Raw genomic sequence first — 23593 nt, 5'->3', positions numbered from 1 at the left:
GGCCAGCTGGGGCAGGGATGGCATGGGAGGGAAGGTGGTGGGCTCCGGAGAGGGTCCCATAGAGTCCTGAGTCTCTCTTCAAAGCTACAGTACTGAGCACCATTCACCCCTTCCACACAGGTTTTCTGGACCCTCTTACATACCAGCCACACACTGGGCCCCCAGGGTGACGGCAGTGAGCAAGCAGACGTGTCCCAGCCCTGAAAGATGACAGTGATGCCACTGATCCTCACTGAACACCTGTTGGGGGCCATTTGTTATCTCATTCATTCAGCAAACAGTGAGCGCCTACTGTACGCATCTGCTGTATACCTATTGCATACCTACTGCATGCTGGGGATGGTGGGGCTCCTTTAAAGAGAGTGGCTTGAGGTGACAATAACCATATAAATATTTATCCACATTGACAGGGGAAAAAAAACCAACTGAGGCCCAGAGAGGTTAAGTTGCCGACCAAGTAAACAGGGGCCAGATTCCAAGCCCAGGTCTGACTCCTGCATTCCACATGTACTGATCCAGTGCTGTATGAATTAATTAATGAGTTATTTTTTAACTTTAATAATGTATTTTATTGAACCCTATCTCTCCAAAATATTACCATTTCAACATGTAATCAAATAAAAATTATTAATGAGGTATCTCCCTTTTTTGCACATAGGTCTTCAAAACATGGTTTATTGTACTCAAAATGCACTTGTAGCACATCTCAAGTGCTCAAGAGCCACATGTGGCTGGTGGCTACCTTACTGAACAGTGTGGTTCTAGCCACAGCTAATTGTCAACTCATAATTTTATGTTGTTTCGTTTTAATATTTTTATTATTGTTTTTTTTTTTTTTTAAAGATTTTATTTATTCATTTTTTTCCCCCCAAAGCCCCGGTAGATAGTTGTATGTCATAGGTTCACATCCTTCTAGTTGCTGTACGTGGGACTCGGTCTCGCGTTGGACGGAGAAGTGGTGCCTCGGGGCGCGCCCGGGATCCGAACCCGGGCCGCCAGCATCAGAGCGCGCGCACTTAACCGCTAAGCCACGGAGCCGGCCCTTTTATTATTGTTATTATCATTATTATTATTATTTTTGCTGAGGAAGGTTGGCCCTGAGCTAATATCCTTGCCAATCTTCCCCTATTTTGTATGTGGGACGCTGCCACAGCACGGCTCGATGAGCGGTGTGTAGGTCTGCACCCAGGATCCAAACCCGCGAACCCCAGGCTGCTGAAGTGGAGCGCGCAAACCTAACAACTAAGCCACCAGGCTGGCCCTATATTTTTATTTTTAAGACTTTTTTTTGGGGGGGAGCATTTTCTCAGCAAAATTCAGGGGAAGGCATAGGGATTTCCCACATAGCCCCGGCCCCACACAGGCCTAGCCTTCCCCATTATCAACCTCCTCCACCAGAGTGGGACATTTGTTGCCACTGATGAACCTACATTGACACGTCATCATCACCCAGAGCCCATAGCTGACATTAGGGTTCACTCTTACTGGTGCACATTCTGTGTTTGGACAAATGTATAATGACATGGATCCATCATTATGGTATCACATCGAGTATTTCACTGCCCTAAAAATCCTCTATGCTTCAAGCATGTCTTTTTTATTCTGATGTTTTGACAGCTGGGGCCTGGCTGACCCCAGAGGGACTGCCCCTCTCAGGGCTAGCAGATTCCTAGAGATAGTGAAGGACTTGCCTGCCAGCACACCATTCACATGCAAACCAGTCAATCCAGAGCCCACACCCCCACTGCCTCCTTTATGGGGTCTCACACCCAGGGCCACTCTCCCCTGCCCTGATCACCCTAGGGCCAGGTGCCAGACAACTAGGGCCAGCCCCTATGCCCCAGAGCCTGCTGGAATTATTCAGACTAGCCCATCCTAAGACAGTATATGCTGCCTCGCTCATTCCTTCCAGTGGAAACCACAATTTCCCCCCTCCCTCTGCCCCCTGACCCACCCTGGTGCTTCCCCGTGTGGCCCTGCCTGGTGCACTGTGCCCCCTCCTCTTGGGATCTGTGAGTAACGAAGTGTCTTCTCAATGGCAGTTGTCTTCTGATCTGTTAGCCTCGCCATAGCTGAATAATAATAAAACCTACATTTTAAAACTGGTGCCAAGTGATGTGCAGACAGCTGGAGACAGAGGGCAGATAACAGATGCACTGTTCCCTGTGTGGGGCTCACAGCTAGTGGGGGATGTTCACAGGAGGCTGCAAGACTGCATGGTTAGTGTTCTAGAGGAACATCTGCACGCAGACTGTGGGGGTGCAGAGGGCACCCCACCAGGTTTCTAGAGGGAACAACTGATGGATGGAGACCTGAAGGACAAGCGGGTGTTAGTCAGAGGCCAGACAGAGCTGGACACCAGAGGGACCTGCCAAATGCAGAACAGCTGGTGTGGGAGATGGGGGGGCAGATAGCAGAAGATGAGGTGGGAGGGGACAGGCTATTCAGGGCCTCACATGCTGAGCTAAGAAGGGCGACCTTCATCGAGAGGGCACTGGGGAGCCGCTGAGGGATTTAGCCAGGGGAGGCTTGTGGTCAGGTCTGGGTCTGCGCTCTGCCATCGTCACGTGGAAGAAGCACCAGAGGAGAACCAACTCAGACAAAAGAAGACTCAACAGTCAACAGCCCATCTTCCCCTGGGGGCTGTGGGGAAGCCCCTTTTCCTTATCCCCTACACCAGCAAGAAATAACTCAGGAAATATTTACCGAGGTCTACTACGTGTCAGGTTGAGTAGTTACAACAGTGACAAGACAGACTAGTCCCTGCTGTCATGGAGATTTTCATTTTTATTTTTCTAACAGAGAGGTTACAATAGCATGTGATGAATGCTGAGATGGCACAAAACAGGGACCCAGAAGAGAGGAAAAAACAAATAACTAAAATCAGAAATGAAAGTGGGAACATAACTACTGACCTTACAGAAATAAACAAAAAGGGTTATAAGAGAATATGACGAACAATTGCATGCCAACAAATTAGATAAACTAGATGAACTGGCAAATTGCTAGAAACAAACTACCAAGACTGACTCAAAAAGAAATAGAAAATCTGAAAAGGCCAATGACAAGTAAGGGGATTGAATTGGTAATCCAAAACCTCCTGACAAAGAAAAGTCCCAGACCAGATGGCTTCACTGATGAATTCTACCAAGCCTTTAAAGAAGAACCAACACAAATCCTTCCCAAACTCTTCCCCAAAAACAGAAGAGGAGGGAACACGTCCTAGCTTATTCATTCTATGAGGTCAGCATTACCCTGATACTAAAGCCAGATAAAGACATCACAAGAAAACTACAGACCAATAATCCTTATGAAGATAGATGCAATAATCCTCAACAAAATCCTGGCAAGCCAAATCCAGGAGCATAGTAAAAGGATTATAGGACCGGCCCCGTGGCTTAGCGGTGAAGTGCTCGCGCTCCACTGCTGGCAGCCCGGGTTCGGATCCCAGGCGTGCACCGATGCACCGCTTCTCCGGCCATGCTGAGGCCACATCCCACATACAGCAACTAGAAGGATGTGCAGCTATGACATGCAGCTATCTACTGGGGCTTTGCGGGGGGGGGGGATAAATAAATTAAAAAAAAAAAAAGGATTATAGACCATGACCACATAGATTTATCCCAGGAATGCCAAGGTGGTTCAACATAGGAAAATCAATCAACTTAAGACACCACGTTAATAAAATGAAGGAAAACCTAGAGGATCATCTCAATTGATGTAGCAAGAGCATTCGACAAAATCGAACACCCTTTCATGTTAAAAACACTCAACAAACCAGGAATAGACGCAACTCCTCAACCTGATAAAGGGCATTTATGCAAAACCTACAGCTAACGTTATACTCAGAGATGAAAGACTGAAAGCTTTCTCCTTAAGATTAGGTACAAGAAAAAGATGTCTACTTTTGCCAGTTCCATTCAACGTTGTACTGAAAGTTCTGGTTGGAGGAGTTAGGCAAGAAATAGAAATAAAGGGCAGAGAGATTGGAAAGGAAGAGTAAAACTATCTCTATTTGCAAATGACATTTTCATATATATGAAATAAATCCTAAAGAACCCACACACAAAACTATTAGAGCTAATAAAGTCAGCAAAGTTGCAGGATACAAGATCAACATGCAAAAATCAGTTGCGTTTCTATACGATAGCAATGAGCAATCTGAAAAGGAAATTTAAAAAACAATTCCATTTCCAATAGCATCGAAAAGAATAAAATACTTAGGCATATACGTAACAGAGGAAGTGCAAGACTTACAGATTGAAAACTACATGACATTGTGGAAAGAAATTAAAGAAAACTTAGATAAACAAAAGACATCCCATGTTCATGGATTGGAAGACTTAATATTGTTAAGATGGCAATACTCTCCAAATTGATCTACAGATTCAATGCAATCCCTATCAGAATACCAATGACATTTTTTTTGCAGAAATGGACAAGCAGATCTTAAAATTCATATGGAATTGCAGGGGACCCTAAATAGCCAAACAAATGGGAGCCCAGGACCACCAGTGCTGGGAGAGGGACCAGCCTTCTTCCTCCTGCAGGGCCACAGGGCCTGCCTGACCAGCCAGGCAGGACTCTGCCACAACCTGCAGCTCCCTTTGGCTGCCACAGCTGGACACACCCCCATTTAGAGCAAGCCCGGCCTGCCACTGCCCCTCACTCAGCCCTGATGTCCTGTTGCCTCCACATCACCAGAGTCTTCTTCACAGGTTTAGTGGGGTCAAATCTAGGGGGGGTGGTGCAACTCTTTAAGAAATTCTATGCAGAATCCATCACCCCCCCCAAGAGAAAACAAATTAAAATAGAGCTGTGTGGTTCAACCACTGGCTGGGGGCCTCAGAGCACCCCCCCACCCCATCCCCCTGCACCCCAGACTTGTGGGAACCCTTGGGTCTCTGAAAAGAGTTTGAAAACCACTGGCTTAAGGGGAAAAGTAGGATCCCTAAAGTAGCACATGGAACTGGTCAAATTTTCTATGTCTTCTTGAATTGGTTTTGGTAGTTTGTTTGAATTTGTTCATTTCACCTAGATTGTCTAATTTGTTGGCACACAATTCTTCGTATATAATGAAGAATCCCTTACGTTCCTGTAAAGTCAGTAGTTAGGTCCCCACTTTCATTTCTGAATTTAGTTGTTTTGTCTCTTTTTTTGTTTTGCCTAGGTAAAGGTTTGTCAATTTTGTTATCTTTTCAAAGAACCAACTGTTGGTTTTGTGTCTTTCAATTGTTTTTTTCTATGCTCTATTCCAGTTACGTCCATTATAATCTTTATTATTTCCTTCCTTCTGCTGGCTTTGGGTTTAGCTTCCTCTTCATTTTCTAGTTCCTTAAGGTATAAAGTTAGGTTATAGATTTAAGATCTTTCTTCTTTTTTAATGTAGGCACTTAAAGAGCTATAAATTTCTCTCTGAGCACTGCTTCTGCTGCATCCCATAGGTTTTGGTATGTTGTGTTTTCATTTTCATTCATCTCAAAGTTTAATTTCCCTTGTGATTTCTTCTTTGACCCATTGGTGTTTAAGAGTGTGTTGTTTAGGGGCCAGCCCGGTGGTGTAGTGGTTAAGTTCACGCACTCTGCTTCAGTGGCCTAGGGTTCGTGGGTTCAGATCCCAGGCATGGACCTATGCACCACTCATCAAGCCATGCTGTGGCAAGCGTCCCACATATGAAATAGAGGAAGATGGGCATGGATGTTAGCCCAGGGCTAATCGTCCTCAGCAAAAAGAGGAGGACTGGCTACAGATGTTAGCTCAGTGCTAATCTTCCTCAAAAGAAAAAAAAACACAGTGTGTTGTTTAGATTCCACATACCTGAGAATTTTCCAGTTTTCCTTCTGTCATTGGTTTCTAGCTTCATTCCATTGTGGTCAAATTGAGACTTGTTTTGTGACCTAATATATGGTCTATACTGGAGAATGTATTACATGCATTTGAGAAGAATGTGTATTCTGCTGTTATTGGGTGGAGCATTCTGTATATATCTATTAGGTCTAGTTACAGCCATTATTGAAAGTGGAGTATTAAAGTTTCCAACTGTTATTGTAGAACTGTCTATTCCTCCCTTTAGTTCTGCCAATGTTTGGGCCAGCCCCGTGGCATAGTGGTTAAGTGCACATGCTCTGCTGCTGGCAGCCCGGGTTCAGATCCCTGGCACGCACCAATGCACCACTTGCCAGACCACGCTGTGGCGGCATCCCATATAAAAATAGAGGAAGATGGGCACGGATGTTAGCCCAGCGCCAGTCTTCCTCAGGAAAAAGAGGAGGATTGGCATGGATGTTAGCTCAGGGCTGATTTCCTCACTAAATAAATAAATAAATAAATAAACAAATAAACAAACAAACAAACAAATAAATAAATCTGCCAATGTTTGATTCATATATTTTGAGGCTGTATAGTTTGGTACACATAGGTTTGTAATTATTAAATCCTTTTGATAGATTGGCCCTTTTATCAGTATGTAACGTCCTTCTTTTTTTCTTGTAACAATTTTTGACTTAAAATCTATTTTGTCTGATATTACTATAGTTACTACAGCTCTCCTTTGGCTACTATTTGCATGAAATATCTTTTCTCAGTCTTTCACTTTTAACCTATTTGTGTCTTTGGACCTAAAGTGAGTCTCTGATCTAAAGATAGCATATAGTTGGATCACATTTTTAAAAATCCATTCTGCCTTTTCTTTACAGAGTCTAATCCACTTGTATTTAAAGTAATTACTGATAAGGAAGGACTCTGTCATTTTACTATTTGTTTTAAAGGTATGTCTTATACCTATTTTGTTCCTCAATTTGTCCATTACTACTTTCTTTCACATTTAATTGATTTTTTTGTGTGCGTGTGTGAGGAAGATCAGCCCTGAGCTAACATCTGTTACCAATCTTCCTCTTTTTGCTGAGGAAGATTGGCCCTGAGCTAACATCTGTACCCATCTTCCTCTACTTTATATGGGATGTTGCCACAGCATGGCTTGACAAGTGATGCATAGGTCTGCATCTGGGATCCGAACCTGCAAAACCCCGGGCTGCCAAAGCGGAGGGCGTGAACTTAATCACTATGCCACCAGGCCAGCCCCATAATTGATTTTTTTTGTAGTGCACCATTTGATTCCCTTATCGTTTCCTTTTTTGTATATTTTTAGTTGTTTTCTTACTGGTTACCTGAGGATCACAGTTAATATCTTCAACTTGTAACAATCTAGTTTGAATTAATACCAACTTAGTTTCAATAGTATGCAAAACTCTGCTCATATACAGCTCCATCCTTCCCCTTTATATTGTTATTGTCACAAATTGCATCTTGATACACTGTACTCCCATTAACATAGCTTTATAATTCTTGTTTTATGCACTTGTCTTTTAAATCATATAGGAAAAAAAGAGGAGTTACAAGCCAAAAATACAATAATACTGGCTTTTTTATTTACTTCCATAGTAAACTTTACCAGTGTTTTTTATTTATTCATATGGTTTTCAGTTGCTATCTGAAACACTCAACCTGAAAGACTCCTTTTAGGTTTAGTTAACCTCTCTCAACTTTTGTTTATCTGGGAATATCTTAATTTCCCCTTCATTTTTGAAGGGTAGTTTTACCAGATACAGAATTCTTGGTTGACAGTTTTTCCTGTCAGCACTTTAAATATCAGTCACTGTTTTCTGGCCTCCTTGATATCTGATGAGAAATTGACTGTTAATCCTATTGGAGATCTCTCATATGTGGTGATTCACTTCTCTCTTGCTGCTTTCAAGATTCCCTCTGTCTTTATCTTGTAACAATCTGATTATAATGTCTTGGTGTGGATCTCTTTGAGTTATCCTGCTTGGAGTTTGTTGAGCTTCTTGGATTTATAGTTTCACAACTTATTAAATTTGATAAGTTTTCAGCCATTATTTCTTCAAATAGTCTTTCTCTTTCTCTTTTCTCCCTCTGAGACTTCCATTATATGCATGTTTGTACACTTGATGGTCTCCCAAAGGGGTTTCAGATTCTGTTCATTTTCCTTCATTCTTTCTTCTTTTAGCTCCTCAAAATGGATAATTTCAATCGACCTATTTTCAAGCTCAGTGATTCTTTATTTCGCCTATAGAAATTTTCGGTTGAAACTCTCTAGTGAATTTTTTCATGTTATTGTACTTTCCAGATCCAGAATTTCTATTTATATCTTATAATTTCTGTCTCTATTTGATGAGACATCATTCTCCTGACTTCCTCTAGTTCTTTTTCTGTGGTTTCTTTGAGCTTTTTGGGCATATTTAACACAGTTCATTTAAAGTCTTGGTCTAGTAAGTCCAATGTACGTATGTGCTTCCTTGGGGACAGTTTGTTAATTTCTTGCTTTCCTGTGAATGGGCCATACTCTTTTGTTTCTTTGCATGCTTCCTAAGTTTTTTTGTTGAAAGACAGACATTTTGTATATTAAAATGTGGTAACTCTGGAAGTTGGATTTGTTCTCCTTCTCTGGGTTTGCAGTTGTTACTTGCTGTGGGTTGTTGTGTAGTGACTTTTCTAAAATACTTTTAAGACTGCATTTCTTGTTGTGTGTGGTCTCTGAAATGCCTGGTCCTTTAGCTTCTGATGAGCTAGTTGTCTGACAGAGATTTTGGAAATGCTAGGAAGAATAAGAAGAAGGGGGGGGGGCGGCCTGGTGGCGCAGTGGTTAAGTTCACACGTCCACTTCGGCAGCCTGGGGTTCACCAGTTCGGATCCTGCTCGTGGACCTACTCACCACTCGTCAAGCCGTGCTGTGGCGGGCATCCCATACAGAAGAGCTACAACTCTACAACTATGATATACAACCATGTACTGGGGCTTTGGGGAGAAAAAAGAAAAAGAGGAAGATTGGCAACAGATGTGAGAGCAGGGCCAATCTTCCTCAAAAAAAAAAAAGAATAAAGTAAATTTATTAAAAAAAAAAAGAATAAGGAGAAGGAGGAGGAGGAAGAGGAGGAGGAGGAAGAAGAAGAATAAGGATGAGAAAAAGGAGGAGGATGAGGAAGAAGGAGGAGGAGGAGAAAAGAAAGGAAAGAAGGAAGAAAGAAGGAAAGAAAGAGAAAAGAGAAAAAGCACTCTCCTGGTCTTTGCAGATTGACTCTGTGTTGACTCTTCAATGCTTAGCCAGGCTGTCTACAGCTCTGCCTTAGCCTTCGCTTCCTGCTTGTGCTGAGCCTAAAGACCAGCTGGAGGTGAATGCTTAGGGTCTTCTCCAGTCTTTTCTGAGCATGCGTCCTGCCCTGGGCATGTGCATGGCTCTCTAGATTCCATCACATGTGGGAAGTTTTTCAAAGCCATTGTTCCACAAGGTAACTCTCCCCAGCTTTTCCTCTCAGGCTTTCAGTGGCATGTCTATTGTGTGTCCCAACTGTAATCCTTCCCTCCACGTGGCAGCCCCTTGTTCATTTGCCTTTCAGTGTTCTCAAGGAATGCCCTCTTAAGAGCCCTTTTCTGCTCTGAGAGTTACAAGTTAGGTGAAACAAAGGCCAGTGCCTTGCACCATTCTTTCAGGGACCCCCCAGACAGGTCCAAACAGACAAACACAATTCCTCAGGAACAAGGAATTCTTGCTTTGTTTTGGGGAGGAGGTACCAAGTTCCTTTACTTGAAGGAATGATGTGAATGAAAGAACTCAAGTGGATGTTCTAGCACAACTTATGGAAAGGTAATGGTAAACACAGCATGGGTGCACTGCCTGGTGACCACAGAAGGGACTCCGTGGCTGTGGGGAAGCCAGCCTGAGGCTTTGCTCTCGTTGTCACCATCTCCCAGGCTGTACTTGTGAAAAAGAAACGCTGCCAAGGCAAATGTTCCAAGGCCCCATCTTGTGCGAGTTGGTTACATGGTCACCCCATTCTTTGATGGATTTCACCTGCTCATTCAATGAAGTCACACAAGTGCCTTGGCCATTTTTGTCAGCGGCCACTTTGTGCATTTCCAGTAGCGACTGATTCATGCTTTTTTCCCAAGTGTAACACCCTCTCCGTGGCATCCTGCCTGCTCTCCCAGCCGTCGCCATCTGGTGTTTCAATATCCTGAGGGAAGATTCGGCCACCTCGTTGGTTCTGCAGCTTCATCGATTTCTCAGCAAGTTCCCTCTCCTCGCGAGACTGACGAGGAAAATGTGTGGCAAAGTTCTTCAAAGCCACCTCATCTTGGTCAAAGTAGAAAGGCATGGACAGGTAAATGCAGAAGGCATCGAGTTCCAGGTTGATCTGGTGGTGAATGGTGGTCTCTGGGTCCTGGTGGCACTCCCAGTGCACCTGCGACGGGGACACAGTCTCACGGCAGGTGGCTTGGGGGGGGTGTCTGTGCAGCGTCGGAGCAGCAATGGGGCCATGGACTGGTCCAAGGGCGCTGCCAGGAGGTGCCGGGACCCCACTGGATCGGGACAGCTTGGGTACCACAAACGTTTATTGAGTGCCTGTTATGTACCAGGCACTGTTCTAGAATGCGAGGCTACACAGTGAATGATCCAAACAAAACTCCGCGGCCTTGCGCAGCTCACATTCTAGCGTGGGGCTTCTCAGCCTCGGCACTACTGGCGTTTGGAGCTGGACACTTTTGTGCCATCGAGGGCTGTCCCGGGCATTGCAGGATATTGAGCAGCATCCCCGGGCCTGACCCACTAGATGCGACTAGCATCCCTCCGTGGTCACGACAACCAAAAATGTCCCCAGACCAAAATCCCTGTCCCTCTCGCCCCCTCCGCTGAGAACCATTGCTCTAGCGAGGAAGTGGGGGAGCCAAGGTCAGATCTATCTCACGTGCTCTGTGTGTGCACGTGCGCATGTATTGAGTACTGCCTACCCTGTCTGGCCCTGCTCTCTCAGCTGTAATAACAAATCACGCAACCCCTACTATAGTAAGCTTGCTACACGTCAGGACCTGTACTGATGGATTTTATATCCACTGGTGCAACAACTGAGGCTTGGGCAGGTCAGTCCTGTGCCTGAGGTGTCAGGGCTGAGACGCTAGGCTGAGTCTGCTTGACTGCAGAGCTCCGGCAGCTCCCAGCCACCGGGCTGTGTAGTGTTCTGTTCAAAAGGAAGGGATGGGTAAGGCGAGGAGCCTGAAAGCCCCATGGGGCCCCAGGCTGCACCTGATTAATGGCAGCAGGTTGGGGCTGGATGGCTAGGGTGGTGTGGTGCTTGGTCTGGGGCTGCTGTGGTCTCTCCCACAGCTGCCTATGGGAGCTGGAGCAGCGGCGGAGGCTAGTTACCAAGGACGTGTTTGTGTGCTGTGGGCTGGGGCTGTATCTGGAGGTGAGCGGCCAGTATTCATTTTTGGGGCCATCAGGTGGGTGGTGGCTCCCTCAGGGCTGCTGGGGGCCAGCCCTGGGCCGGCCAGCATAGTGGCAGCAAGGCCTGGCCCTCCCGACAATGCCCGCGACCTCATGGGGCTCATGGGGTGGGAACTGTTGAGGGCTGAGGTGTGCTGACTCGGGTGCTAAGCAGATGGGGGTCCTAGGACTGCCGAGTCTGGATGACAGGACCTACTGGCTCACTTCCTTCGCACGTAAGCTCCTGGGAGGCCTGGGGGCAGCTCCAGCTTCTGGCTGAGAAATCAGTCCCCCTCCTCCAGTATCACTGGGACAAGGGGACCCGTGCACCCCACACGTACTCCATCTACCTCCCTCGTACCCCCATTTTCTCTTTTCTCCTCCTTTCCAGTGACAGCTCTGTCCCTCACTGTTTTAAAATGTAGGTTTTATTATTCAAATATGGAGAAGCCAACAGATCAGGAGATGACCGCCATTGAAAAGACAGTTTGTTACTCACAGTTCCCAGGAGGAGGGGACACAGGCAGGGCCACACGGGGAAGCACCAGGGTGGATCAGGGGGCAGAGGGAGGGGGAACGTGGGCAGGAGCCTTTATTGTGGTTTCAAGGGAAGGAAAGGGCCAGGCAGGGGAAGCAGGCTTAGGATGGGCTAGTCTGAATAGCGGGCTCTGGGGTGCAGGGGTTGGCCCTAGTTGTCTGGCACCTGGCCCTGGGGTGATTGGGACAGGGAGAGTGGCCCTGAGTGTGAGAGCTGATAACAGAGGGAGTTGGAGTGTGGGCTCTGGACTGGTTGGCTTGCACAAGTCCTTTGCTGTCTCTAGGAATTAGCTAGTCCTGGGAGAGGCAGTCCATCCCAGATCAACAAGGCCTCAAGATGTCAAAGCATCAGAAATGCAGAAAATAAACAACACGATTAATACGCTCATCACCTCTCTTCTCTCACCACCTATTACCCCCATTTCCCCATGTCAAATGCCAAGGACCGCTCTCCAGTCTCCCCGACCCACAGAAACCTGGCATCCCGATCCCTTCCTGCCTTACCGTTCCCCCCACCTTATCACCTCCAGCTCCCGCACTCCTGCACTGGCTCCCCCCCTCGCCCTCAGACCCCCAGCCATTCCTTCCCTAGGGCTCTGACCTCCCTTCTCTTCAGAGCACAACCCCCTTGATGCCCTGTCCCCCTCCTTCCTGTCATCTGAGACAAGGGCATTTTCTCAGGGTTCCACCCCTCAACCTTTCCTCTCGGATCAGGCAGAGGCCACACAAACCCTCCCTTCGTATTTTGGCTGCTGATGAAAGACCTAGAGATGCCTCATAGACCATGTGTCCATTTGTGAACTTCTGCAACTCAAAACTCATTTTCCCTCTCACATTGGCTATAAAAATCAGAGATGTCTTCTCCTAGGGAGGGAGGAGAAAAGAATTGGCCCAAGACATGTTGGAGAACGTGGGTTGCCTTTCAAAATCAGCTACGTGAAGCAAAGATTGGGGCTTTTTGATCTATATGAGTAACTTTTTTTCTTAATTTGGGAAGAAATAGTGGTCACTTTGTCTGCTTCTCCATCTCAGTGTTCTGAGTCTGAGAAAGTCTGGTCCACCCAAGGCCTGACTCCCAAACCTTTGTACGGTGAGTCTTCCCCATCTGGTGGGAGACGCTCACAGTGGGAGACACAGTAGCCCTTTGGGGCAACATAGCTCATGCCGAGAGGCAAATGCCAGCCCGACTCAGGGCTTCACTCTGACTCAGAGTAAACACCCGTGTGAGTTCCCTGTGGCTGCATAACAAATCACCACAACCGTAGTGGCTTAAAACAACACAAATGTATTATCCTATAGTCAGGGAGGGCAGAAGTCCTAAAAATCGAGGTGTCAGCAGGGCTGGTTCCTGCTGTAGGCTCTAGAGAGGAATCGGTTTCCTTGTCTTTTCAGCTTCTAGAGGCCACCTGCCTTTCTTGGCTCATGGCCCCTTCCTCCGTCTTCAGAGCCAGGAGCATAGCATCTTCCAATCTCTCTCTCTGACTCTGCTTCCCTCATCACATCTCCTTCTCTGATGCGGACCCTCCTGCCTCCCTCTTATAAGGCTCTCGTGATGACATTGGGCCACCGGGATAATCCAGGATCATCTCCCCAGCTCCAGATTCTTAACTTAATCACACACACAAAGTCCCTTTTGCCGCGTAAGGTCACATATTCCCAGGTTCTGGGAATCAGGACGTGGACATCCCTGGGGGAGGGCATTCTTTTGCCTACCACAGCACCCATGGGGGTCAAGCTTCTAAGACAAGCCCCACGGAACACTCCTTGTTCCTTGGGGGACATGTGTGGACTCGGTTCTGGAAGGCAGCGAGTGGGGAGGGAGCGGGGGACAGAGAATTCCAGACAGAGGGAACAGGGCACGTAAAACAGCAGGCTCCCTGAACACCTGACCTGGATGTGACCTGAAGGCCCTTCCCATCAGCACAGGAACCCAGGCAACGGAGCGCCCTTTCCAGGCTCTGTTCCGCAAAGTGGGGGTTTTCACCCAGGCCGATTCTGCCCCAGGGGACACCTGGCCACATCTGGAGAGATATTTAGTTGTCACAGCTTGGGGGGGGCGATCAGAGATGCTTCCAAATGTCCTACAGTGCACAGTTCTGTCCCCACCACTGTGCCCACCACAAGGAATCCTCAGGCCCAAAGGTCAGCGGCATCGAAAGCGAGAAGCCCCCTCCCCCATAGAGGGTTTCTGCTCAGTGACCTCTGGCCTGTCTACCCCTGCCCTGCCTTTCTGGGGAAAACCCATTCCTACTTCCTCCTGACCCTTGGCCAGCCCCAAAACAGAAGCATTAGTGTGGACTGAACGCTCCTACCTCTGGAATGCGAAGGAAGGCCCGGCCTGCCCCCCCAGGAGGATGGATCTGAGAGGAGCGGCGTTTTCTCCCCGCCCCAAGCCTGACCCGCTCTCGCCTCTGGGTTCCCACAGCCCTGGGAAGGCGAGTGAGGCAGACGGTGTGCTCAGGATGTGTGCCGAGCCTGTGCTGGTCACTGGACGGGGAATAAGCCAGTTCATTCAGACATGGGTCAGCAGGTGACAGGACCCTCGTGACAGGAGGGGAGGTGAGTTGGGGGGGCCGCCCCCCCTCTGGCTCCTTGTCGCTGCCACCCCGAAGTGCTCATGTCAGCCACACCCCTGGAGTCAGACAGGCCTTCGTTGGGCAAGGGTGGCAGTGGGGTGCCCGTCTCGCCCACCGTGGAAGGGACCCCAGCTTGGGTGGCCTGATCCAGTAAGACAGTGATAAACCCGGGCTGGGGTCTTGCTGCCGTTGGCCCTCGTCAGAAGTGTTCATTGCTTGTTCATTCGGTCAGCAAACCTTTGCTGCCTACTGGGTGCCAGGCCCCGTGTGGGGCGCTGGGCATGACAGGACCCAGCTGTTCCCTTGAGGAGCTCACAGAGACTGGGAAGAGGAGGGTCCACGTTTGCTGACTGCTTAAGTGGGAGCCAGCCCCCATGCTGGGTGCCTCGCTGCGGTTCTCATCTTGGCAGGTGTGGTAGCAGCAGAGCAGCTGCGTGTCTGGGGAAGGGACAAGGGGACGCTGGCCAGGGGCAGGAGGGCAGCAGGGACGTGGGTAGAGAAAGCCCAGTGCAATGGCTCAGAGAGGAGGAGGAAGGCGAGCATGCGTCCAGAGGGACTTCCCTGGGGGTGAGCCCCGGAAAACCCCTGCTCCTGGGGGTGGGAGGGCTGGTCCAAGGAGGTGGCCTGTCCCTCCCACTGCAGGCTCCTGGAGTCCCCCCCCGACTGCCCCTGCACTGTCTGTAGCTGCTCTGGCCAGCCTCTGTGGATTTCCATGTAGCCCCTCACTGAGTCTGAGCCCCTGATGAGCTCCCCATCCTACCGGGGCTCCAGGTCAGCCCCAACTGCCAGAGAATGGGGTGTCCAAACCCTAGAATCCTGCCTCCTTGACCTGTGGCCAATGAGGCAGTGCCCATGGGTGATAAAGGCCACCTGAGCTCTCCTGCCGATACCCAGCAGGCTGTAGCCGAATCCCACGCTCCCCCAGAGTTATGGCCTGAATTGTCCCCCACCCCTCAAATCCATATGTTGAAGCCCTAACGCCCAGGACCTCAGAATGGGACTTTATTTGGAGATCAGGCCTTTAAAGAGGTGATCAAGTTAAAATGAGGTCACTAGAGTGGGCTCTGATCCAACATGCCCGGTGTCCTTATAAAAAGGGGAAATTAGGACACAGACACACACAGAGGGAAGACCACGTGAGGACACGGGAGGAGACGGCCATCTACAAGCCACAGAGAGGCTCCAGAATGAAACCAACTCTGCTGACCCCCTGACCTTGGACTTCTCGCCTCCAGATCTGTGAGGAAATACATTTCTGTCCATCATAAGCCCCGCCCCCGTCTACGCTGCTTCGTTATGGCAGCCCGAGCAGACTAACACACCCAGGATGCACCTGAGTAAGACGGCAGCACACCAGGCGCCTCGAGACGTGGGGAGGGGACGTCCCTAGGATCAAGACGGACCCTTTCTCCACGGCCTCGGTTTCCTCCCTGTCCCCTGTGGACCTGAGGCCGTCTCTTTAACTGCACCACTGAGTTTGTTCCCTTCCCTCCAGACTCAAGCATCTTAAGCCGCTGGGCCCTGCCTGGATGGGGGGAGTGGAAATCACACCCACAGATGCCACCAGGAATCCATGACCCCCCACCCGGCTGTGCCCTCCTTCTCCAGAGTGGTCCGTGCAAACCCTCCCCGACCTGGCCCCCCCAGCCCCCCCCCCACCTCTTATCTGCATCCTGCTCAGGCCTCCTCCTGCCATCCCCCTGGGGCTGGGGCCTGCCTCAGGGCTGGTCCATCCAGTTCCCCTGCCCCGCTTTCTCCCTACCTTTCCAGCCATAGGTGGAGGGCCTTGCAGAGTGTAGGTGCCATTCTGTACCCTGCCTCTTTCTCTTATATCACGAGCCATCTGGCACCAAGGTTCCGTGCACGAGTTCTGAGGTCCGTTGGTTGCACCTCTGGCTCCTTTCTGCCCCTCTTCTAGGAGTGTGTGACCTTGGGCACACTTGATCCTTCTGTAAAATGGGGCTAACAGGACCCAACTTACAGGCTCGCCGTGAGGAGCAAACTGTGTCTGCACGGTGCTCGGCTCAGGGCCGGGGAGCCATGCTTACTCCACATGGCAGCGGGCCCCCTACCCGCCATTTCTAGTGGACGCGCAATTCACCAAGGCAGCCTCATCGCCGGGCACCTAGATCGTTGTCAACCTGGAGGTAACTCATTAAAGACAGTAAGAAACGTCCTTCTGTGCAGACAGCCCTTCCATTAGTGGCTCAGGATAATTTTCAGTGGTATAACCACAGGGTCGGACTATGAGCCCTTTTATAGGCAGGGTAAGTAGCTTCCAAAGGGTCGTTCTGATAAACATGGCTGCCACCTCCAGGAAAGCAGGGTCCTGGCAGGACTGGAATGATCTTTGCCTTGACCAGCCCTCACCCACAGGGCCCCCCGCGACAACAGGCAGAGCCGCTCTGGGGTTTGTTGACTCTCCTTCTCCTCCTCTGAGTTGACTGTTTCTGATCTTTGCTCCTTTGGTTCTTATCAATTTGCGTGAGCTTTTAATAGGCTGATAACATCTGGCTTGTTGATCTTGTGCAACTTGTTTTTATTTATTTTTTTTTTGTTGAGGAAGATTAGCCCTGAGCTAACATCTGTTGCCAATCCTCCTCTTTTTGCTGAGGACGATTGGCCCTGGGCTAACATCCATGCCCATCCTCCTCTACTTTATATGGGACGCTGCCACAGCTTGACAAGCTGTGCGTCGGTCCGCGCCCAGGATCCGAACCTGCAAACTCTGGGCCACCAAAGCATAGCACGCGCACTTAACTACTGCACCACCGGGCCAGCCCTTGTGCCACTTGCTCTTAACTGCACACATTCAGAGCTTAGCATGCGTGGGGCGCTCCGAGAAATGCTGCTGGGTGGGCTTTTGGATCTTTCGTCTGGGGAGCTGGGAGGTTTGGAGGATTCTGTGGTACACTGAGGGTGGGAGTTGCCAGGGCGGGGCAGAAGCCGGTAACAGAAACACTCATCCTTGGTGTTCGTGCCCCGGCACATTGGGGGCAGGTGGGCGGCACCTTGCAGGCAGACTCTGGCAAATCCGTGGGCCCCTGGCCTGCGTCCCACGGGATGCTGGACGAGGAGCAAGGCTGGCAGATTGTCACAGCAAACTGACCGCCTGCCAATGTCTGGCAAGCACGAAGCCTCCGTCTCAGTTATAAAGAAAAGACTGGGGAAAACAGCCTGGTGGTTCCTCAAAAAGTTAAACATAGTTACTATATGACCCAGCCACCCACTCCTAGGTATTTACCCAAGAGAAATGAAAACATATGTTCACACAAAAACTTGTCCATTGATGTTCACAGGAGCATTATTCACAACAGCCCGAATGTCCGTTGATGGATGGAGGAATAAACAAAATGTGGTATATCCATACAGTGGAACATTACTCAGCCATAAAAAGGAAGTACTAATTCAGGCTACAACACAGATGAACCTCGAAGACGTGATGCTCAGCGAAAGAAGCCAGACACAAAAGGCCACATATTGTATGATTCCATTTATACGAAGTGATCAGAATAAGCAAATCCATAGAGTCAGAAAGTAGATTAGTGGTTGCCAGGGGCTGGGAAGTGACTGCTAAGGGGTACGAGGCTTCTTTTTGGGGTGATGAAAATGTTCTGGAATGAGATAGTGGTGACGTTTGTATAACTTTGTGAATATACTAGAAACCACTGAATTTTCGCTTAAAAAAAAAACTTTTAAAAGGAGCACAGCAGAAAACCTGACAAATACATGTAAAACATTTAGAGATAAAGGAAGAAAGAGAACTCGTATGACATGAAAAAGAACACCAGAGGACGGGCTGGTGGCATAGTGGTTAAGTTCACGCACTCTGCTGTGGCAGCCCAGGGTTCACAGGTTCGAATCCCGGGCGCAGACCAATGCACCGCTCATCAAGCCATGCTGTGACGGCATCCCACATACAAAATGGAGGAAGATGGGCATGGATCTTAGCTCAGGGCCAATCTTCCTCAGCAAAAAATAAAAGAACGGTTGCATTAGAAAAAACACAAATCTTAAAAGTGAAAAAAAAAAAGTGATATAGTGGTTACAACCATGTCATGTAGCAAAGAGGAGGGTAGCCGTGTGAGAACTCAGAGGAGAAAGCAGTCACCATCAATAACACTCCGGATGACATGGGAAACCAGGCCACTCCATGACCCTGGGAATGAGAGCTGGGGGGCCTTTACTAACCTTTGACCCTATGGGAGATAAAACGGCCCCTGCTGTTCTTGCCAGAAAGATACTGGAGTGGAAGGGTTATGGGTCAGATCCAGAAAGATAATTCTGGAAAACAAAACTCGCCAAGCTCACTCAGGTCAGTGCCCCCCATTATCTCGAGCAGCAGTGTTCGAGGAGCGACGATTCTGAGATAAGAAGCAGAGCCCTTCCTGCATCTGGGGCGGTAAGCACAGAATTTTCTTTCTGCGCCTGCTGACTGACGATAGTCCCCGTGCGTCAGATGCTCTGCTGGACGTCTGCTTTACTTGTGTCCATGACGTAGTGGTGCCACCTGCCTTGTACAAACAAGCAAACGGAGGCTCGGGAATATTCGCACGGCAGTTCCTGAAGGAAAGCCTGTGTTTCTGCGCCTGCTTCAGGGCCAGGCTCTCCGGGGCAGAAATGTGCATGAAAGGAACCACGGGTGACCCACGCACAGAAGGAGCCAGTACCTTTGGCTACTTGTTCCTCCAATTCTGAACTACTCAGGACCGTGAACTCCAAACTGTTGTTAATCTGAAAATAAACTCAGCTGCCTAAGAAAAAATAAATGCAGCTTTTCCTGGTTTTATGACTGATCTATTCGGCACTTCAGATGGAATTGGATTGAAGTCGGGGCCCACAGAGAGCTTGAGTGCCGGAAGGTTTTTTGGGCTTGTTCGGGCCTGTCTGGCTTCTGTTCTCAGAACAAGCATTCTTTGTGAATGTACTAGAGCCCTGGCTTTGTTTGGGAGCTGGCCACTGAAACGCTCACCTGACATTTAAACCCTTAAGTCCCCAAAATATCCCCCGCCCACACATGGAGCCCTGAAAATGGCTCAGATGTCAGGGCTTTCCCCCACATCACTGTCTAATGAATCGGGGCACTGTCTTCTCCACATTCGACTGGTCACCAAGTCCCAGTGATCCCACCTCTAAAATGTCTGGAATCCTCCGCCTCTCCACACCCCCCCGCCCGCCACCTGCCATGACAACTCTCCCCGAGGTTGTCTTGACAGCCTCTGGCCGTGATGTGAAGTGTGTGCACCACCCTTGCCTCTGGTTCCTTTCCTTCAAATAAATAAATAAGCCAAGAATCGTGCAAGTCTTTCATTTAAAATTCTCTTGGCGGGGCCGGCCCAGTGGCGCAAGCCGTTAAGTGCACACGTTCCACTGTGGTGGCCCAGGGTTCGCCGGTTCGGATCCCGGGTGTGCACCGACGCACCGCTTGTTAAGGCATGCTGTGGCGGCGTCCCATATAAAGTGGAGGAAGATGGGCATGGATGTTAGCCCAGGGCCAGTCTTCCTCAGCAAAAAAAAAAAAGAGGAGGATTGGCATTGGATGTTAGCTCAGGGCTGGTCCTCCTCACAAAAAAAAAACAAAAAAATAAAATAAAATAAAAAATAAAATTCTCTTGGCTAAAAGACAAATTCTAGATACCCATTGCCTGTGGCAGGTATGTTGTTCTCTATGGCTGCTGTACAAATGGCTGTAACCTTGGTGGCTTAAAACAAGACACATTTATTATCTTACAGAAGACTGTAATGAGTCTTACCAGGCTAAAATCAAGGCGTAGACAGGACTGCCATCCTTCTGGAGGTGCTGGGGAGAATCTGTTTCCTGGTCTTTTCTAGCTTCTAGAGGCCGCCTGCATTCCTTGGCTCGTGCCCCGTCCTCCATCTTCCAAGCCGGCAATGGCATCTCTGACCTCTGTTTCCAATGTCACATCTCCTTCTCTGACTCTGACCCGCCCGCCTCCCTCTTATAAGAACCCTTGTGATGAGATTGGTCTCATGCAGATAATTTAGGATAATCTCTCCATCTCCAGATCCATAACTTCATCCGTTCTGCAAAGTCCCTTTTGCCAGGTAACATATTCACAAATTCCAGAAGATTAGGATTATTCTGCCTACCACAGCAGGACCATACTCTTTCTGAAAATGGCCCGACAGTAAATATTTTAGGCTTTGTGGTCCATATGGCTCTGTCGCCAAGATCAGCTACATAATTTTCAGAGGCCAGTGCGAGATCAAAATGCGGGGCCCCTCATCCCTAGATTATTAAGAATTTCAAAATGGTGACAGTAGGAACACGGGCCCTGTGTGACTACACAGATCGCACAGCCACCAAGTGGGCCCTGCCTGAGCAAATCTGCCTCTGATGTTGTCACTTGAAAGCAGCACGGGCAATATGTAGACAAAAGCGTGGCTGTGTTACCATCAAACTTGATGGACAGTGAAATAGCATTTCATGTAAATTTCTCATGTCACAAAACGCTATTCTTCTTTTGTTTTTTTCCAACCATTTAAAAATGTAAAAATCATTCGTAGCTCACAGGCTGTGCAAAATAGGTGTGGGCCAAATCGGGCTGTAATTTGCCAGCTCCTGGTCTACAGGATAAAATCCCAACTTCTCTGCCCAATGCTCTAGGGCCCTTGAGAGTTGGGGACAGACATCTGGGTGGCTGGAGTGTACTCTGATTCTGACCCCTAAGAACCAAAACTATGCTTTTTACCAAAAAAACAGAAAACAAGAACTTCCTGTCTCAAATTCAGACCAGAGAAATAAAGATCTCTGAGACTAAGCAGCCCTGGGTTCAAATCCCGGCTCTGTCCTTACTAGACATGTGCACTTGGGCAAGTCACCTCCGTTTCTCTTAGGATCGGGTCTCAAGTCACCACGGCCAGCCAGGCCCTGTGTGACCTGCTCTTTCCAATCCCACTACCCTCCTATCCTGCCCATGTCTCCACCACCAGCCTTCTCTCAGTTCCTAAGTATGCCAGGCTTCTGCCTGCCTCAGGGCCTTTGCACTTGCTATTCTTGCTGTGGAAACATTCTGCCCTCCTTTGTCTGGTGACTCACCCTTCTTGCCTCAGCTGCAACCCCAAGGACTTGGGGAGCCTTCCCTGGCCACCCTGAAATGCAGTCAGGTCCCCGTTACACGCTGTGCTGGTACTCTGAACCTTTGCAGATAGTAACTATTTGTGTAATTTCTTATTACTATTAATAATAAGAAGATTTAATCCATGCTTTATGCCAGGCTCTGTCTCAGAGATTCTAAAAGTGAACGATTTCACTGAATTCTCACAGTGCCCTCATGAAGTATTACAATCACCCTCATTTCATGGATGAGGACGCTGAAGCTTAGCGTGATTAAATAACTCACCCAAGGTCACACAGCTAAGTCAGTGTTAGAGCTGTCCTCTTAAGTCTGTCCCCACAAGTTGACTGTGAGTCCCATGAGGGCAGATGTCACATCTGGCACAGTCACTGCTGTATCCCCAGAGCTGAGCACCTGTACTGGGTGCATTGCCGGTGATTAAAAACATATTGATGACCTAAAAGGAACAACAGCTCAGGAGCAACGAGCACACTGAGCACCCAGATCTCGGTTTCTAACACCATCCTCTAGTTAAAGGAACAGGCTTGGAGAAATGGCTGATTCTAGGACCGGGGCAGGAAATACACGCGACAAGCCTGGGGCATCTCGTAGTGCCAGAAAATAAGCAAGTGCTCCAAAGAAAACAAACAGAAAACCACAAAAAACAAAACACATGGATGGAAGTCAAAGGGCCACAGAAGGCAAGTGAAAGAGCCCCCAGTGGCCAGAGCTGGAACAATCTGAGCAACGCAATAAATAAAGTAGCATTGGGTTTTAACCCAGAGCATGAAATAAACACCCAGGAGTCCATACTGATATAACTAAATGATTGGATAAACTAGCAAATGGGGGAAAAGAGATAGATCTCCCATGCAGAAGAATTCCAAATAATTTACGTAGATATCCACCCTTCAGGAGGGGGAACATAGGTCCCCACTCTTTAGTGTGGGCAACTTCCTTCCAAAGTATACAATACAGAAAGCGGGGGAGTAAGTTTGTAGTGGAGAAATCTGACAGATTCTACCTCAGCCAGGGGATCAAAGCCAACAGCCAGAGGCATAAATCATGCAGAGAGTATGTATCCTCGATATGACATGAAGAGAACGACATACTTTACCTCTTTGGTCTTTCTCCCCCGAACCCATCAGCCCAGTCTTAGCATGAGAAAAACATCAGACGAATTCCAATAGGGGGACATCCTACAAAAAATCGAGCCAGTCCACCTCAAAACCGTCAAGATCATCAAAAATGAGGAAAGCCTGAGAATCTGCCATACCCAAGTGGAGCCTAAAGAGATAGGATGACTAAGATGATAGATCTTGCAAGTTCTCATCAGAAGAAAAAACAATTGTAACTATGTATGGTGATGGATGTTAAGTGAACTTACGATGGTGATCACTTTGCTGTATATACATATATCAAATCATTATGTTGCACACCTAAAATGAATACAATGTTATACGTGAATTATAGCTCAAAAAAAAAAAAAAAAAAGAGACAGGACAACCAAATGTAATGTGGCATCCTGGATGGGATTCTGGAAGAGAAAAAGGCTATTGGGTAAAAACAAAGGAAATCTAAATAAACTATGAACTTTGGTTAATGACGTGTCAATATCGGTTCGTTAAATATAACAAATGTATCATACTAATAAAAGATGTAACTAATAGGGAAAACTGGGTGCGGGGAAAATGGTCATTCTGTACTTTGCAATATTTCTGTAAATCTAAAACTTCTTTTTGTTTTTATAATTTTATTTATTTATTTATTTTTCCCCCAAAGCCCCAGTAGACAGTTGTAGGTCATAGCTACACATCCTTCTAGTTGCTGCATGTGGGACGCGGCCTCAGCATGGCCGGAGAAGCAGTGCGTCGGTGCGCGCCCGGGGTTCCGAACCCACGCCGCCAGCAGCGGAGCGCGCGCACTTAACCGCTAAGCCACCAGCCGGCCCTAAAACTTCTAAAAAAAATAAAGTCTATCGATGATAATAATAAAGTATAGATGAATGAATGAAGGATTTCATTCATTCCTTCTGGCGACAATGATAGTTCCTTCTCACAGAGCTATTTTGAGGATTCCATGTGAGAACCTGCATAAAAGCATTTAGCAAGCAATACTACTCA

At 48.1% G+C, this 23593-nt stretch overlaps 1 pseudogene; it reads right to left on the bottom strand.

The window, feature by feature from the left end:
* Positions 1-9518: 9518 nt before the first annotated feature.
* On the bottom strand, positions 9519-16470 carry LOC101390464 (ferritin heavy chain pseudogene; annotated as a pseudogene).
* Between the last annotated feature and the right edge of the window lie 7123 nt (positions 16471-23593).

The sequence above is a fragment of the Ceratotherium simum genome, chromosome 39 (assembly GCF_057802395.1).
Source record: "Ceratotherium simum simum isolate JZ-2026a chromosome 39, ASM5780239v1, whole genome shotgun sequence".
Taxonomy (NCBI): Eukaryota; Metazoa; Chordata; class Mammalia; order Perissodactyla; family Rhinocerotidae; genus Ceratotherium; species Ceratotherium simum.
The sequence above is the reverse complement of the archived record's forward strand: the minus strand, read 5'-3'. Positions and strand labels throughout refer to the sequence as shown.